This window comes from Perognathus longimembris, chromosome 11, assembly GCF_023159225.1.
Source record: "Perognathus longimembris pacificus isolate PPM17 chromosome 11, ASM2315922v1, whole genome shotgun sequence".
NCBI classification, from domain to species: Eukaryota; Metazoa; Chordata; class Mammalia; order Rodentia; family Heteromyidae; genus Perognathus; species Perognathus longimembris.
The window spans coordinates 9,771,067-9,787,441 of record NC_063171.1 but is presented as its reverse complement, the minus strand read 5'-3'; the positions used below and the strand labels follow the sequence as shown (position 1 = coordinate 9,787,441).

General features: G+C 39.0%; 1 protein-coding gene across 1 annotated transcript in view; it reads left to right on the top strand.

Annotated features, from left to right (window-relative positions):
• Rgs7 (regulator of G protein signaling 7) overlaps positions 1-16,375 on the top strand; it is a 436,763-nt gene that overhangs the window by 129,199 nt on the left and 291,189 nt on the right. The window lies entirely within an intron of this gene.

Sequence of the window (16,375 nt, the reverse complement as noted above, 5' to 3'; positions counted from 1 at the left end):
TTTATCTCTCAATTTTGATATTCCCTTTCCCTTCCCCAGTTCTAATGCCTGTATAAACAGTATCCAGGGTATTCGGATGATATAGTCGTAGCAGGGGTACACCACAGGAAGGGAATACAAGAGAAACAAAGCTAAATAAAACAATCAAACAAAAAAAAAAACAAGAAAAAAGGTATGGTTTCACATGGCATGTTGATAATAATTACAACAGTGGTATTAACTCTTGTTTCCGCAACGTGGAGTTCATTTCATTTGGGCCCATCTTAAGTGATCATATGGGTGTAGCTGTTGGGGTATTTTGATCTTCTACCATGACTAACCTAATCATGTATTAACTATTCCCTATGAAGGACACCGTAGGGTTTATGTTTCTATGGGTCTGGGTTACTTCACTTAGTATGATTTTTTTCCAAGTCCTTCCATCTCCTTATGAATGGGGCAGGGTCGTTCCTTCTGATGGAGGCATAGAATTCCATTGTGTTATGTACCACATTTTCCTGATCCACTCGTCTACTGAGAGGCATCTCTGTTGGTTCCATGTTTTAGCAATGATGAGTTGTGCTGCGATGAACATAGTTTTGCTGGTGGCTTTAGTGTGGTCTTGTTTGTAGTCTTTTGGGGAGATGCTCCAAAGTGGGGCTGCTGGGTCATAGGGGAGCTCTATGTTTAGCCTTCTTAGGAACATCCACACTGCTTTCCAGAAGGGTTGAAAAAGTTTGCATTCCTACCAACAATGTAGTAGGGTTCCCTTTTGGCCACATCCTCTCCAGCATTTGTTATTATTGGATTTCCTGATAATGGACATTCTTACTGGGGTGAGGTGGAACCTCAATGTTGTTTTGATTTGCATTTCTCTTATGGCCAGTGATGTAGAGCACTTTTTCATGTGACTCTTGGCCATTCTCATTTCCTCTTCAGAGAAGTTTCTTTTTTTTTGGCCAGTCCTGGGCCTTGGACTCAGGGCCTGAGCACTATCCCTGGCTTCTTCCCACTCAAGGCTAGCACTCTGCCACATGAGCCACAGCGCCGCTTCTGGCCGTTTTTTCTGTATATGTGGTGCTGGGGAATCGAACCTAGGGCCTCGTGTATCCGAGGCAGGCACTCTTGCCACTAGGCTATATCCCCAGCCCCGAGAAGTTTCTTTTTTGATCTTTAGCCAAAAGGTTAGGTTAACTTTTTAAGTCTTATTTCTGTTGCCTTGTAGGTCAGTATTTCATCAATTTATCTGCACATTAGAGTTCCCTGAGTAATATTTAGAAATTCTAATACCCAGACTATATGTTGGAAACTGATGAAATCATAATTCCTTTGTTTGAAGACCCTATATCAATACTTTTAAGCTTTAAAATTATTCTGCTGTGAATGTTTTCCAGCGAACGTCTAGTACTTAGTTCCAGGTACTAATGGGACTAATTAATGTTAATCTCATCCCCAAATGTCACAGAAACCTCCATGATAATATTTGACCAAATATCTGTGAACTGTAGTTGTATCAAGTTGCACACCAACTTATATATGAGCAGATTTCATTAAGTAGACTGGACATGGAATTTGTTATAAAAACCCTTATTTCACTGACTAGAAACAGTATGACTCACTCCACCTCAAAAGAAGGGAGGAGGGACTATATAGTTCACCTGTGTGCTCAGGAAGAAAGGAAGGGATACCAGGCTCCAGAGTCTCACACCTGTAATTCTAGATGCTCAGGAAGCTGAGATGTGAGGATTAAGGTTCAAAGCCAGTCCAGGCAGACAAATCTGAGAGACCCTTGTCTGTAATTATAGCAAGAAGCTGGAAGTAGAGGTGCCAATACAAGAAAAAAACCACAAAATGAGGATGTTTTCCAGCATCTGTCTACTCTAGTATGTTAAAAAGATAGATAGAGAAGCTGGGAGTAGTGGTATGACAGTGGCCCCAGGTACTCCAGAGGCAGAAGGTTGATTCTAGGTGTTGGAGGCCTACCTGACCTGCATAGTAAGATCCATGTCAAAATGAAAACTAATGATATAGTTCAGCAGTAGAGTACTTGCCTAGCAGGTGTCAGGTCCTTGGTTTATTCTTAATGCTATAGAAAGAAAGAAACGGAAAAGGAGTGGGGAGGAAGAGAAGGAAGATAAAAAGAATAATGGAGAGAGAAGAGAAAGCAAAAGATTGGAGGTGATAGAAGACTAATTTCTCAAAAAGATAGACTACTTTTAAATATTCTTCACACTGGTTGAACATTAGAAGTTGCTAGGGAAAGCTGGAAGTTTAGCTTAGTGGTGGCAAGCTGGCCTATCACAGGTTCAGATCCCAGCACAATAACAAAGAAAGAATGGAACTGGGGAGCTTCCTGAGCATTCTGTGGCAGGAACATCTTTTAGAAGTTCCTTCTCACTTAATTGTTCTAGTGTGGCTTAGGCAGTGCTGCTCTTAAAAAGATCTTTAGGTAAATATGACAAGGTAGGGATTGTTTCTTTAGCTCCAAAATTGCCTCTTTTAAAATTTCCCTTTTATTTGCAGGCCCAGAGTTTTATTGAAAGTCTAGAATTATAAATGTTGGTTGGCTATTTTTAACTGCCATATCCAAATATGGTCTTTTAAGTGAGCAACATAACAGAATGGAATAGACCACATACCCACCCGCCTACTCTTGCCTACTCTCGCCTACTCTCGCCTACAGGTACAGAAGGACTAAATTGGCTTCTTATTTACAAATCACATTAGAGATTAACATGTATTCTGGGTGTGGAACACAAAGGCTTCCTGTACCACCTTTCATATCAGGCAAAGGCAATATGGTTTGTCACATAAATAGCAAGTCAGCAACCAAGTGATTTTAATGAAGTTGCCCAAAGCAAGTTCCCTAGTTCCTTGTTTGGAATGATGGTTCCATCTGGTGCCTTTGGGCGCAACTAAATCAACAGTGAAAAATTGAAGAAGATTTTCTTCATAATTTAATTCTTACTATTTTTATGCCTTTAAAAGAAAGGCATAGTGTGACTAAGGATTCATAGGCAGGTGATAAAGCATTAACAAAATAATCTTTTCTCTTCTGCTGTACATTTTGTTTCTACTTATTATCCTACTAATGCTTGCCTGAAAACAGACTGAGATGGTGAGTCAGTTTGTCCCAAGTGTCCCAAATGTTTTAGTATTCAATGGTTCTCAAGTATGGCTTCCCACCCAGCAGTACCGTTTTTCCCAGAAAACCAGCTAAAAGTTAAAATTCTGGGGCCCTGCTCAGGCATGCCGAGAGAGACATCCAGCAGCAATGTGTGTGTGCATCTAGGTCTTTTCTGAGCAGGCTCCAGTTTGAGAAGTAAGGATTACACTGTGGCTTGTGACTGTCCCCCAGAGGCCTACCTTATGAAGTTTTAAAAAGTCCTTGATCTATGGAACTATTGAGCAGTGTTAAAACTTTTAGGTGACATGTCCTAGTAGTGGAAGGGACTTATGTCACTACATTAAAAAAAATGTCACTACCTAAAAAATGAAGGTGATATTGGGAGCTGGTCCTTTCTTATCTCCCTACCTCCCAGCTATGAAAGGAAAGGCCTCTTCACTCGCTGTTTTCTGCCATGCTGTCTTCAGCTGTTACAGGTTAAAACCAATAGTGTCAAGCCATCAAGGACTAAAATCTCTAAAACCATGAACAAAAATAAGACTTTTCTCCTTGTGAGTGGATTTATTTTATGTATTTTTACAGGAAGGGAAAGCTAGCACACTAAGTGTGGCCCGTGGTAGGTGGGCCTATAGAGATGATCCTCTCTGTGTGAATGGTATACAAACTATGCATATGGGAGGTATTTGGGGGAAAACCCTTATCATCAATAAAGAAAAAAGAGAAAACACTGTATAAAAGAGATGATATCCTATTTTCCATGCCCATCTTTTACTCAGTGAACCTTCCCTAGAGCACTATATTTCTTCTCCCACAAATATGGCTGCTTGTAGTAGGATATTTAGTTGATAGGATATTTTTCTAAACATAACTGGATTCAAATGGATGTCATGGATTCTGTTCAGAATCCATGCATCCATACAGGAGGCTGAAATCTGGGGATTGTGGTTTGAAGCCAGCCTGAACAGGAAAGTTCATGAGACTTTTAACTCTGATTAACTACCAAAAAATCTGGAAGTAGAGGTGTTTGGCTCAAGTGGTAAAGTGCCAACCTTGGGTGAAAAGCTAAGTGAGAATGTCTAGGCCCTGAGTTTAACTCCTAGTACTAGCACATGCATACACACAGACACAAACAGACACAGACACAGACACACACACACACACACACACACACACACTAAATCTTAGATGAAATTTTTCATAATTTCGTCTTGAAAAAATATCTTGTATGGTTAGTTTACACCAATTGGTTTTGTAAGTATTGCTTTTTAAATGATTTGTCTTTTTATCCTTTGTCTCTCATTTTTAGTATTCCCTTTCCCTTACCTAGTTTCAATACACTTCTATACATTATCCAGGGTACTAAGATCAGTTATAGTAATAGCAGAAGTAAGACCACAGGAAGTGAATACAAGAGAACAAAGTTACAGTTTCACATGGTATGTTAAAATTAACTACAGCAATAATATACCACTTATTTCCATAACATGGAGTTCATTTCCCTTAGCATTCATATGGGCGTAGCTATTGAGCTGTTGTGCCCTTCTTCTATGTCTATCCTAGATATGTACTAATTATTCCCTATGAGGTAAGCCATAGGATTAATGTTTCTTTGGGTCTACATCACTTCACTTGGTATTATTTCTTTCCAAGTCCTTCCATTTCCTAATGAATGGAGCAGTATCATTCTTTCTGATAGAGGCATAGAATTCCATTGTGTATATGTACCACATTTTCTTGATCCACTCATCAGCTGAGGGGCATCTGGGTTGGTTCCACGATTCAGCAATGACAAATTGTGCTGCAATGAACAGAGTTGTGTTGGTGGCATTTATGTGGTCTTGCTTGTAATCTTTTTGGTAGATGCTCAAAGGTGGGGCTGCTGGGTCATAGGGGAGCTCTATGTTTAGCCTTCTTAGGAACCTCCATACCGCTTTCCTTTTTAGAGTGGTTGAAAAAGTTTGCATTCCCACCAGCAATATAGTAGGGTTCCCTTTCGGCCACATCTTCTCCAGCATTGTTATTATTGGTTTTCCTGATAATGGACATTCTTACTGGGGTGAGGTGGAATCCCAGTGTTGTTTTGATTTGCATTTCTTCTTTTTTTATTGTCAAAGTAATGTACAGAGGGGTTACAGTTTCATACGTTAGGCCTTGGGTACATTTCTTGTACTGTTTGTTACCTCCTCCCTCATTCCCCCCTCCCCCTCCCCCTTTTCCTCTCCCTCCATGAGTTGTTCAGTTGGTTTACACTAAATGGTTTTGCAAGGATTTGCCTCTCGATTTTGATATTCCCTTTCACTTCCCTAGTTCTAATATCAGTATATAAAGTATCCAGGGTACTCAGATGAGATACAGTGATAGCGCAGTACAACCACAGGAAGGGCTACAAGAGGATCATCAACAAAAGAAGCTATGGTTTCACATGGCATGTTGAAAGTAATTACAACAGTGACATAACATTCGTTTCCATAACATGGAGTTCATTTCACTTAGCATCATTTTATGCGTTCATATGGGCATAGCTTTTAGCTTTTTGTGATCCTCTGCTGTGACTAGCCTAAACCATTGCTAATTACTCCCTATGAGTGAAACCGTAGAGTCCATGTTTCTTTGGGTCTGGCTCACTTCACTTAGTATAAATGTTTCCAAGTTCTTCCATTTCCTTATGAATGGGGCAATGTCATTCTTTCTGAGAGAGGCATAAAATTCCATTGTGTATATGTACCACATTTTCCTGATCCATTTGTCATTTCTTTTATGGCCAGTGATGTAGAGCACTTCTTCATGTGTCTCTTGGCCATTCTCATTTCCTCTTCAGGGAAGTCTCTTTTTAGGCCTTTAGCCCATATGTTGAGGGGGCAGTTGGTTCTTTGAAGATTTGTTTTGGAGGAATTTAACTTTTTGAGTTCTGTGTATATTTTAGACATGAGGCCTTTGACAAAGATCTTTTCCCAATATGTACCATACAACTCTTGGTGGGGGGGAGGGAACAGGGAGGGGGACATGGGGGAAAATGAGGGAGGAGGTAACAAGTTGGATAAGTAATGTACTTGCCTTACATATGAAACTGTAACCTCTCTGTATTTCACTTTGAAAATAAAGAAAAAAAATAGCAAAAAAAGCCAGTATGGGCAAAGGTATTTTTTGTTTACTTAAATTTAGCTGGTTTTATTTTTTTTAAGTCACAGTGTTTGTTGTATTTACAAATGGAATTTTACTCATCCATTAAAAAGAATGATAATACATCATTTGCAAAAAAATACATAGACCTGTAAAAACAGTATGTTAAGTGAAGTACGTCAGGCCCAGAGACACAAAGGATACATATTTCCTCTCGTATGTGGAAGTTATAAATAATTTATAAATGTGCAAGTAAACATATACGGAGCTGTATGCAAGTGTGTACAAATGTATTAACTGAAGTATAGTATGGTCAGGAGAGAATTTAAATGGTGTAATTTCTTGAAAAACAAAATAAATGCCAGGAAAGAGGGACTTGAAAGGTTGAGTGGAGGTCAAAGGGTGGAGGACAGACAAATGAAGACAAGAAGAGAGGGGAGAATGCAGTCATAATATTTAGTGCATAGCCTGTAAAATTAAGAATATTGAGGGGAGGGGGTTAGGTTGGGAGGGAGGAGGGAGACTGATGAAAAAGGTGACATTGCTCAAAGTGCATTGATTTCTTAAACGGATTTGTTGAATGGTAATTCCTCTGCACAACTACTTAAAGATAATAAAAATATAATTAAAAATATCCTGTCTATCCAGAAGTCATTATTACAAAACAGAATATGTTTTCAGAATTAAATACAGAATTTTAAAAAACACATCAAAACAACAAAAGTGGAAAGAATTTGTCGGGCAAGTCTACAGTACTAGAAATGCTAACACGGAATTCTTCTGCCTGAGGGGAAATGATACCAGATGGAAACAGTGCTACTAGAAAGGGAGACAAATAAAGAACGTTGTTAGTATGTAGATAACTATGAAGACTGTTTAAAAATACGTACTTGTTGAATTAAATTTTTTTTATGTGTTGAGGTTTGGACTCAGGGTTGAGGCTCAGCTGGCACTTTCACATTTGAGTCAGCCTCCAGGTCAGCTTTTTATTGATTGTTCTAGAGATAAAATTTCATGAACGTCTCTGCCTACTGGCTTCAATCTATGAGTCTCCAGATCTCAGCTTCCAGAGCAGCTAAGATTGTGTGTGATTCACAAGTGTGACTCACCAGTAAAAGGAAATTTTTATTGGTATATGTTAATTTTATGTGATAATAGGTTTTATTACAATGTTTGCATGCATTCATATAATGTACTTTGATTTGATTCACTTTCATTGTACTCGCCTATCACTAATCTTTCCAATCCCTTTTTTTTCATTTTTGTTTATTTTATTACTATTTAAAATAAGCTGAATGTCTATGTCTAAATTAATGACAATGTATTGTGGAGTTTGCAACCTGGGAAGAAGTAAACTTTACTTATAAGCATATATATATATATATATATACTATAAACATAAATGGTGTCATATCCATACATACACAAAAATATTAAATGAAGTATGCTATATGCACGGGAAGATTCCAATGACATGGTTCCTCTCAGCAACTGACCTACATTCTAGCAAAATAAATGCAAGGAAGTTAGAACTTGAGGTGTTAGGAGGGTGAGGCAAAAGGAGGGGTAGATGAATGATGAAAGGAAAGGGAGAGAATGCAGTCATAGTATTTAATGTATGTATTTGAAGATGAAACTAAGAAATGTAAGGCGATGGGTGGGTCTGAGAGAAGATGTGGGAGAATGATGACAGGGTGATGTCGACGAAGATGCATTGTGCACATAAAATGATTTGTTGAGGGGCTGGGAATATAGCCTAGTGGTAAGAGTGCTTGCCTCGTATACATGAAGCCCTGGGTTCCATTCCTCAGCACCACATATATAGAAAATGGCCAGAAGTGGCTCTGTGGCTCAAGTGGCAGAGTGTTAGCCTTGAGCAAAAAGAAGCCAGGGACAGTGCTCAGGCACTGAGTTCAAGGCCCAGGACTGGCAAAAAAAAAAATGATTTGTTGAAATGAAACCCCCTCTTACACTACTTAAAGATATTTTTTTTAATGAACTGTGAAAAAATAGAAAAGAAAAATATCATTAGCAAAAGGGTTAGGAAACCAAGGGCAGAGAGGAATCTGGGTACCAGGTGTAACTTTCAGAGCCATGCCCTCAATGAACAATTTGCACTAGCTGGAGCCCATCTCCACCTCAGGTTTCTACAACCTCTCAAAGTAGAGCCACCAGCTGGGACCCATCCCCGAAGGCTGACCCTGTAGGTGATCCCAAATATTCAAACCATGGCAACTGGATGCATGTTACAGTTTGACATTTTTTCTCCTTATTTCACTATAGAGTTATTATAAACAACAATAAAGCATGTTTCATTTCGAGAAGATTCACCATAGGTCTTGGAAGTATTTACAAAAGAAAAGACAAATACTTGAGTAGATAAATATGACACCCTGATTTAATTACTGTGTAATTTACACATGTATCAAAACATCCCTTCATACCCCAAAAATCTACAATTTTTATGTCTTTACATCAATAAAAATATATTTTAAAAAATCAGCATGGCAACAGCTAAACGACTATGACCAAAAGGATTGCTGTGTAATTCCATGGGTGTGGCTGGGAGCTGGGAGGTGAGGGGCTGGCTATTTCTTACCAATGTCAAGGCAGATTTCTTGCTTCTAGCCTTCTTGCTAATTTCACAGTCCTCTTGTATTTCCTTCTGGTTTATGTATGGGTTCTGATGGCCTGAAAGACGATTTGCATTCAGATTTCATTCTGATTTGTATGCAATGAACATAAAGTAATAATTGGAGCAGAAGGCATTTAAATTTCTTTGCAACTACAGTGTCTGATACCCTAGGACATGCTCATAAACAAGACATTATCTATCAATCAATGGGTCTTCATCCTTTGGCAACATTTTAATAGATGATGACACAACACCCCAGGGTGTTCTGAGTCAGCACCATCAATGTGGAACCCGTGACATTTGTGTGAAAGTTATGCTCTGCTATATTGCCAGCAAGCAGAAAACAATTGGAGATAAATGATGAACATGAAATAAGGAAAGAACAGACAACAAACACCACAGAAACAATTGGATCCTCCCATTTTCTCAGTGACTGGTTTCAGGGGTTTGGGAAAAAGTGAAAGTTACAGTATAAATGGAGTTGCTGCCCACAGAACAGAAAGAGGTATTGGCTAGGAAAGAGACATTGCAATCTGTGACACCAACAGTCCAATGACAACAACTCCATGTGCTCTAGAACAGCTCTTGCCTTAGGGTAGGGAGAACACAGCACAGGTTGATGAACTTGGGATGTAGGACCAAGTGCTAAGACTTGCAGCCTTGCTTAGTCATTGAAATGACAAGGTGGTTGTGAATGATAGATCAGGTTCCTAAGACCCTCTTCAGCACAGATGATCAGTAGCTTCCTCAGATCCATCTTTCCTTACCAACCTGGGGACCTTAGTCTCAGCATTTATTTCACACTATAAGATCAATTATGCAGTTTAAGAAGTCCAAAATATAGTCAAACTGAAGGTTTCAAGAGAGAGAGAGAGACATGGGAGGCTCACATCTGTAATCCTTGCTACTCAAGGAGGCTGAGATCTAAGGATTCCAGTTTGAAGCCAGCCGGGGAAGGAAAGTTCATTGAGACTCTGATCTTCAGTTAAGCACCAAAAGAACCACAAGGGGAGCTGTTTCTCAGTGAAGCTGTTTCTCAGTGGTGGAGCACTAGCCTTGAGTGAAAAAGCTCACGGACAGTGCCCAGGCTCTCCATTTAAGAACCTGAACTAGGACTAAATAAATAAATAAAGTCAGTGAGACTCTTATTTTCAACTAACTACCCAAAACTCAAGTGATGGAGCTCCAGCTTTGAGCAAAAAAGCTAAAGAATGCAAAGTAGATTAAGAAAATGTTAAAACAAGAGTAAAGCTAAATTCAAATACAAATGTTTATAACATTGCTCTATCAATGCATTCTTGAAATAAGTACTTGTATATTCTCTTTCTCTCTCTCTCTCTCTCTCTGTGTGTGTGTGTGTGTGTGTGTGTGTGTGTGTGTGTGTGTTTTGACTTGAGTTTGAATTTAGCATTCTGATTTCTAGGTATGAGGCCACGCCCCAGACCTCATGCATTTACTTCTAATCAGGGAGATATAAGTTACCTGCTCATAAGTAAGAAACAATTCCTTCTTTGGGACAATCTGATACAGAAAAGTCAAGTATATGTTGAAGTTAATTCAAACAATTAAATGAACAAGTAAAGATTTTCTCAGAAGACTTTTAGTATGATTAGCTTACCTGAAGCCTTGAACTTCCCTATGTGCACATGTTACCACACTGTGTCTAGGCATATTCCTTGTAGACTCAGAGATCCCTCAGGTCCCTGGCCCTTGCTGTCTGGTTTAGCCATTGCCTGAGGACCTAGCAAGGTGTTATTGATCTTTCACCAAGAGTCCATTGAGGAAGCTTTGTATTGTATGTATTCTCTGTCACATCTAATCCTGTTTTTTTGCACTGGGACTCACAGTGAATACTTTGTTGAATGTTTGCTGTTATTCCTAGGGCCAAGCACTGAGCAGGATTGTATTGTGTCATCCAACTTAAACCACGTCCTCAGCAGCTGAATGCCCTCCCATTAGCACTAACCTTTCTCCTCATTTCTCTTATTTATGCACAAATCCAACTTCCTTTTCCATTTACTCCTCCTCTTCAAAATGATCACGTATCTTGCCATCTTTGCCTCTCCTAAATGATGTTTTCTTAGAACAAAGAACAACATAATTTAAATGCAGTCCAATGTGAACAAATGAGAGATGGGCTTATAATCTTTTGTTCTAAGACATTATTCTGTGATAATATCAAAGAGCACAGCTCATATTTTTGACCATCATACTACACTGCTTCATTTTACGACTTTGTGCCTCAGTTTCTTAACCTGTAGATGAGGATTCCAATAATGTACTCCAAGAGTTTTATGAATTTTCAGTGTGTTGATAACACATCTATGTCAACTGTGGTAGTTTATACCTATAATCCCAGCATTTAGAAAGCTGAGACAGTAGGATCGTGTGTATGATGACAACCTATGCTACATAGTGAGACCCTAGATAAAAACAAAACAAAATAAATTTGAAATGAGTAGAACAGTACCTCGGTTCAAGGTAAATTTTCAATGCACATTAGCTATTATTATGAGCATCAACATTATTATCACTGCTATTATTAATGGACAACTAAACACTCCCAAGCCTTAATTGTTATATTATGCTAGTTAACTGAACAATGATTCTCTTATTCAGTACTTTCCCTGTTTCTCTGAGCCGCATAATGCCATACACAGAGGAGTGTGTGTTCTGTGAGCCTGAGCTATCATATCATGGTTGAAGGCAACAGAATGGACACTGCCTCCAATAATACCCTCAGTGCACTGCCAGAGACATCACTCTCCCTTGACACTAATTTGCTAGTTAATGTTCTTTGGGGAAAGACATAGACCACCAGTAAAAAGCTCACCAGACTTTCTCCTCATTGGACCTGTCTTCCCGAGAGGACAGACTCTGCCTGGAGATGTGCATGGTTGAGAGGCCAAATCTGTGTCCAGAGGATTCCTTTCTGCCTGAGGGTTCACAGATTCATCTCTCCCTAGTGAATCTTCTCCTACCTAGTTCTTTCAGCATCTGGTAGTTGCTTATACTTTACCTGATGATCACTGCTCATTTTGTATCTTAATCTCTCAAGGTTTCTACCCTTGTTTGCAGGTTGTGCAGGCAGATTTGAGAGAATGTGCAGACTAGTTTCACCCTGTCTACATGTTGTTGTTTGAGATTTTGTTTCTGATTCCTGCATGAGGCTAGGAAGAAAGAGACAGGTGGAATAGGAAAGCTGCAATTTGTATTGTACCTGGGCTACTCCATGGCAAAGGTAACTGTAGAGGAATGGAGCTAATTATAGAGAAGTTAAATGAGAGCAGCTTAGGGAGATGTTTGCTATGGCTGAGGTGATACATTGGAGGAAAGTGTGGCAGGAAGTTCAATCTGGCGTGAAGACATGCTAAACAGCATAGCAGACAAAACTGGTGCCATGTTTCCAGTTTCCTCACCAACAGAATCCTGGTGTGATTTTCACATGCCTCTTGCTCTATGGGCATGGGGATGGTCACCCATCCCCCTGCCTCAGGCTTGGCTAGACCATGGGCATGAGAAGCCTGCTGTGAGGCAAAGGCCAAATTGGATATATGATATAATCTTATATTCTCAGGGCAAGAATTAATACTACCTTCATTTTAGAGAAAATATCAGAAGACAAAGAGAATGGAGTTTTAGCACAAAACTCCGAAATAAGTGAAGCAAAAGTATCAGTTTTAATTTCTGTGTGTTTGTGTGTGTATGTGTGTGTGTGTGTGTGTGTGTGTGTGTGTGTGTGTGTGTGTATGTGTATGTAGGAAACAATGGGAATTTAAGCTCAGGGCCTAGTACTTGTAAGGCAGGTATTCTACCATTTGAGCTATACCTCCAGCTTGTTTTTCCTTTGGTGGTGGTGGTGGTAGTGGTGGTGGTGGTGGTGGTGGTGGTGGTGGTGGTGGTTGTTGTTGTTGTTGTTGTTGTTGTTGTTGTTGTTGTTCTTCTTCTTCTTCTTCTTCTTCTTCTTCTTCTTCTTCTTCTTCTTCTTCTTATTATTATTATTATTATTATTATTTTACCAGTTCTCGGGCTTGAACTTAGGGCCCAAGCACTGTCCCTGGTTTCTTTTTGCTCAAGGCTCGCATTCTACCTCTTGTGTCACTGACACTTGTGGTTTTTTCTGTTTATGTGGTGCTGAGAAACCAAACCCAAGGCTGCATGCATGCTAGGCAAGCACTCTACCACTAAGCCATATTTCCAGCCCTGCTTTGGTTATTTTTGTAGAAGGGCAGGAAAGCCTACCTAGTCACCATTCTATTTGAGGTTCCCTTTGTCACTGAATGACCATGTGAGTATCACCAGCCCAGCTGTTTGATGAGATGGGAGTTTCTCAAAATGCTTTTCCCAGACTGTTCTAAAACGGGGATCCCCTCATCTCTACTTACAGGTCTGAGCCATTTCTCCTGGCTTTGATCATTTTAATTTTAGATACTGAGCAGTTGTTGTTTGTCATTTGCAGCAATTCAGTGAAGCTAAAGATTGTTTCTGAATGTATCAGAAAAATTTTAAAAGTTGTTTGCAGACTGCATGAAGACAGTGAATGACCTTGTCCTTGTCTTATATTCTAGTGTCGGGAATATGGCCGTACTTAGTAACTATTCACAGAATAAATGGTCACATTCTGTAGCACTCTTCTCTCTTTCTATGACATCAGCATAGAAACTACGCATACATCTTTTTAGCTCCTCCTGTGTTTCTAGCACAGAGGAGAGCAAAAAGTACATGATTCTCAACCTTTAGAAGGGAAAGAAAAAGGAGATAAACACAAGAGAGAGAAAGAAGGAGCAATTAGAAAGAAGAAAGGAAGATAGCTAAGAGGCAGGGAAGAAAGGAAGGAAAGAGGGAAAGAATAGGAGAGAATGGAGAGAGGGAGGGTAGAAAGGAAGGACAGTAGGGAAAGAGGAGAGGAGGGAAGAAGAGGAGAAGGAAGAAGGAAGAAGAGATAGGAGGAAAGTAAGAAAACATTAAGAAGTACAGAAAGAATTATGACATTTAATTGAGGCATTTAAAGTTACTGTTAAATTATGCTGAGTTACATGCCATTGTCTGTCCAAGGGGATGGCATTTAAAACTGGCAAGTTGGGGTGAGTAAGACATGTGTTCCATGGGGAGTATGTTTAAGCTTAGCAAGCAGAACAAAGGCAGGGGCAGTGCAGGACAAGGAGTAGGTGCTTAGTTGGGGCACAGAGTTGGGAGTTCCACAAACAGATTTTTAAGCCATGCTAAGACAGTACTAATTGAAGTACTGAAGTAGGAAGTCATGAGAATCTTAGAGATGAATGAAGTGAACTGATGGGGTGTTTAAGTTTACTCTTTGAAACATGTGACAAGTGGTTGTAAATGGGTAGGGGCAAGTAGGAGCTATCGGACTCTATGACTTTGTGTCACATGTTAAATGTATTCACAACTGTTCACATGTGGAGTCAACCTAAGTGCTCATTCATGGATGAATGGATATGGGAAATGTGGTACATATGCATATAGAGCCATAGGGAAGGATGAAATCCTGTCATTTGCAACACTGTGGATGGATCTGCAGACACTATTAAGGAAAATTAACCAGACAAAGAAAGATCTCTATCACAGGTTCTTTCATCTATAGAAGCTAAAAAAATAGCTGACTTGAATCTAGAATGGAATTGCTGGTGGTTAGGTGGAGTATAAAAATGGAGGTGTTTTTGACCAGTGTGCATCCCATACTTACATTGAAACAGCAAAATGAATCTCACTGATGTGAAAAATGAATGCATACTAATGAAAATTAAAAATAACTTCTAAAAATGGTGTTATATTTGTTTGAGTTAGAGATAATAGTGAGACCAGAAAAGGCTATAATGAGACTGTGAAGAGATAGAAATAGTCCGAGTGTGTTTGGGAGAATGAGTCACCTGAATTTTCTAATCAATTACTCACAGGTTCATAAATGTAAAAAAATGATTTTTGGTTTGACTAACCAGCTGCAGAGCTGTGAGAAGAAATCAGTGATCTTGGTAGTTCTCTAATGTTCCATTTATCTGGATGGGGGTAACAAGGATCTTCACCTGGTACTCTTTAGTGTCAAAGTCATGATGACCCACTGCAAATTGATTGACTTTACAAATACTGCTTATGTTTTCACCACCAATTTTAGTTGAAGAATTAGAAAAGAAGTTAAAAACATCAACCCAAACGACTTTAGGAGAGCTTATTTATGGATCATTATTGATTGCTAAATTACATTGGTAAACATAGAAAATGATGGGTCTACTCAACTATGTTGCTACACGTACATGTGTGAATACATAATATGTGTACAGGAGGGTACATGTGTGAATTATTTTATTTTATTTTATATTTTCATTTTCATTATTTTCTTTTTTTTGCTTTTATTTCTATTTTATTTTTTTTCAAATTTTTATTATCAAACTGATATACAGAGAGGTTACAGTTTCATATGTTAGGCATTGGATACATTTCTTGTACTGTTTGTTACCCTGTCCCTCATACCCCTCCCCCTTTCCCTTCCCTCCCCCAGGTGTTCAGTTCACTTGTGTGAATTATTTTAAACTAAATAGTCCTGATAGCAAGATACTTATGTTAGTCAGTAAGATATCTGATGCTGTGAACAAGTTACCAGACCTAGCAATTTCAAGGCAGATGGTTTTAGAGGTTCCAGTCCAAGGTACTTGGTTCAGCTATTTCTGGGCTGTGGGTGCAGACCCATGAGGGTGTGGTACAGAAAACTGGCTCATTCAGGAAACCAAGGAAAATAGTGGAAAGAACAGAGACAAGATATGTTCTCCAAGGGCATGGCCACTGACCCTAGGCCCCAGATGCTAGGCTCCCAGCCTCTCTCAGCAGCACTATTGACTGGGAAGCATGATTTGAACATGAGCTTTTGGGGGACATTTAAAATCTATCACATTGATACTGAAAGTTTTAATGCAAGGTTTGTAAAGTCCTCGAGTGGAATATGTTCTTACTGATATTGTTTAACCGTATTACTAATTAAATTGTTCTTATTTCATTGCGGTGTAAGAAGCATTAGTGAAAACTCTAGAGTTTGCTCTCATTAACATGGCTTTTAATATAGTCATTCTTTTTTTTCTGTAGAAAATAGGAAGAGAATAAAACAACAAAAAGACAGTTGAGACAGTAGTCTGTTCTCTTTTGTTGATAAATCTAACTGACTTTTAAAGAGAGTACTCTAAATTAGGTTCTTTTGTTTCTGAACATTTTGGTTCTAAATTGGCAGACATCACAATCATTAACTTTCCAGAAAGAAGGTTAAAAATGCTAAATTTCCCTTAGTTTTTTCTTTCTTGCTAAATGACAGTACTTAACTAGCATTTGTGATACTTGAGTACTATATTTTAAGATCTTGCATAGCACAGCCAGCCTCATGGCCAATAGTATACTCTAGACTATGGAGATCAAACCTAACATCAGCCTGAACTTTTTTCAGCTTCTCTTTCTATAGGTTAATTTTTTCTTTCTTTTCTTAACAGTACTGAAGTGTGAACTTAGGACCTGCT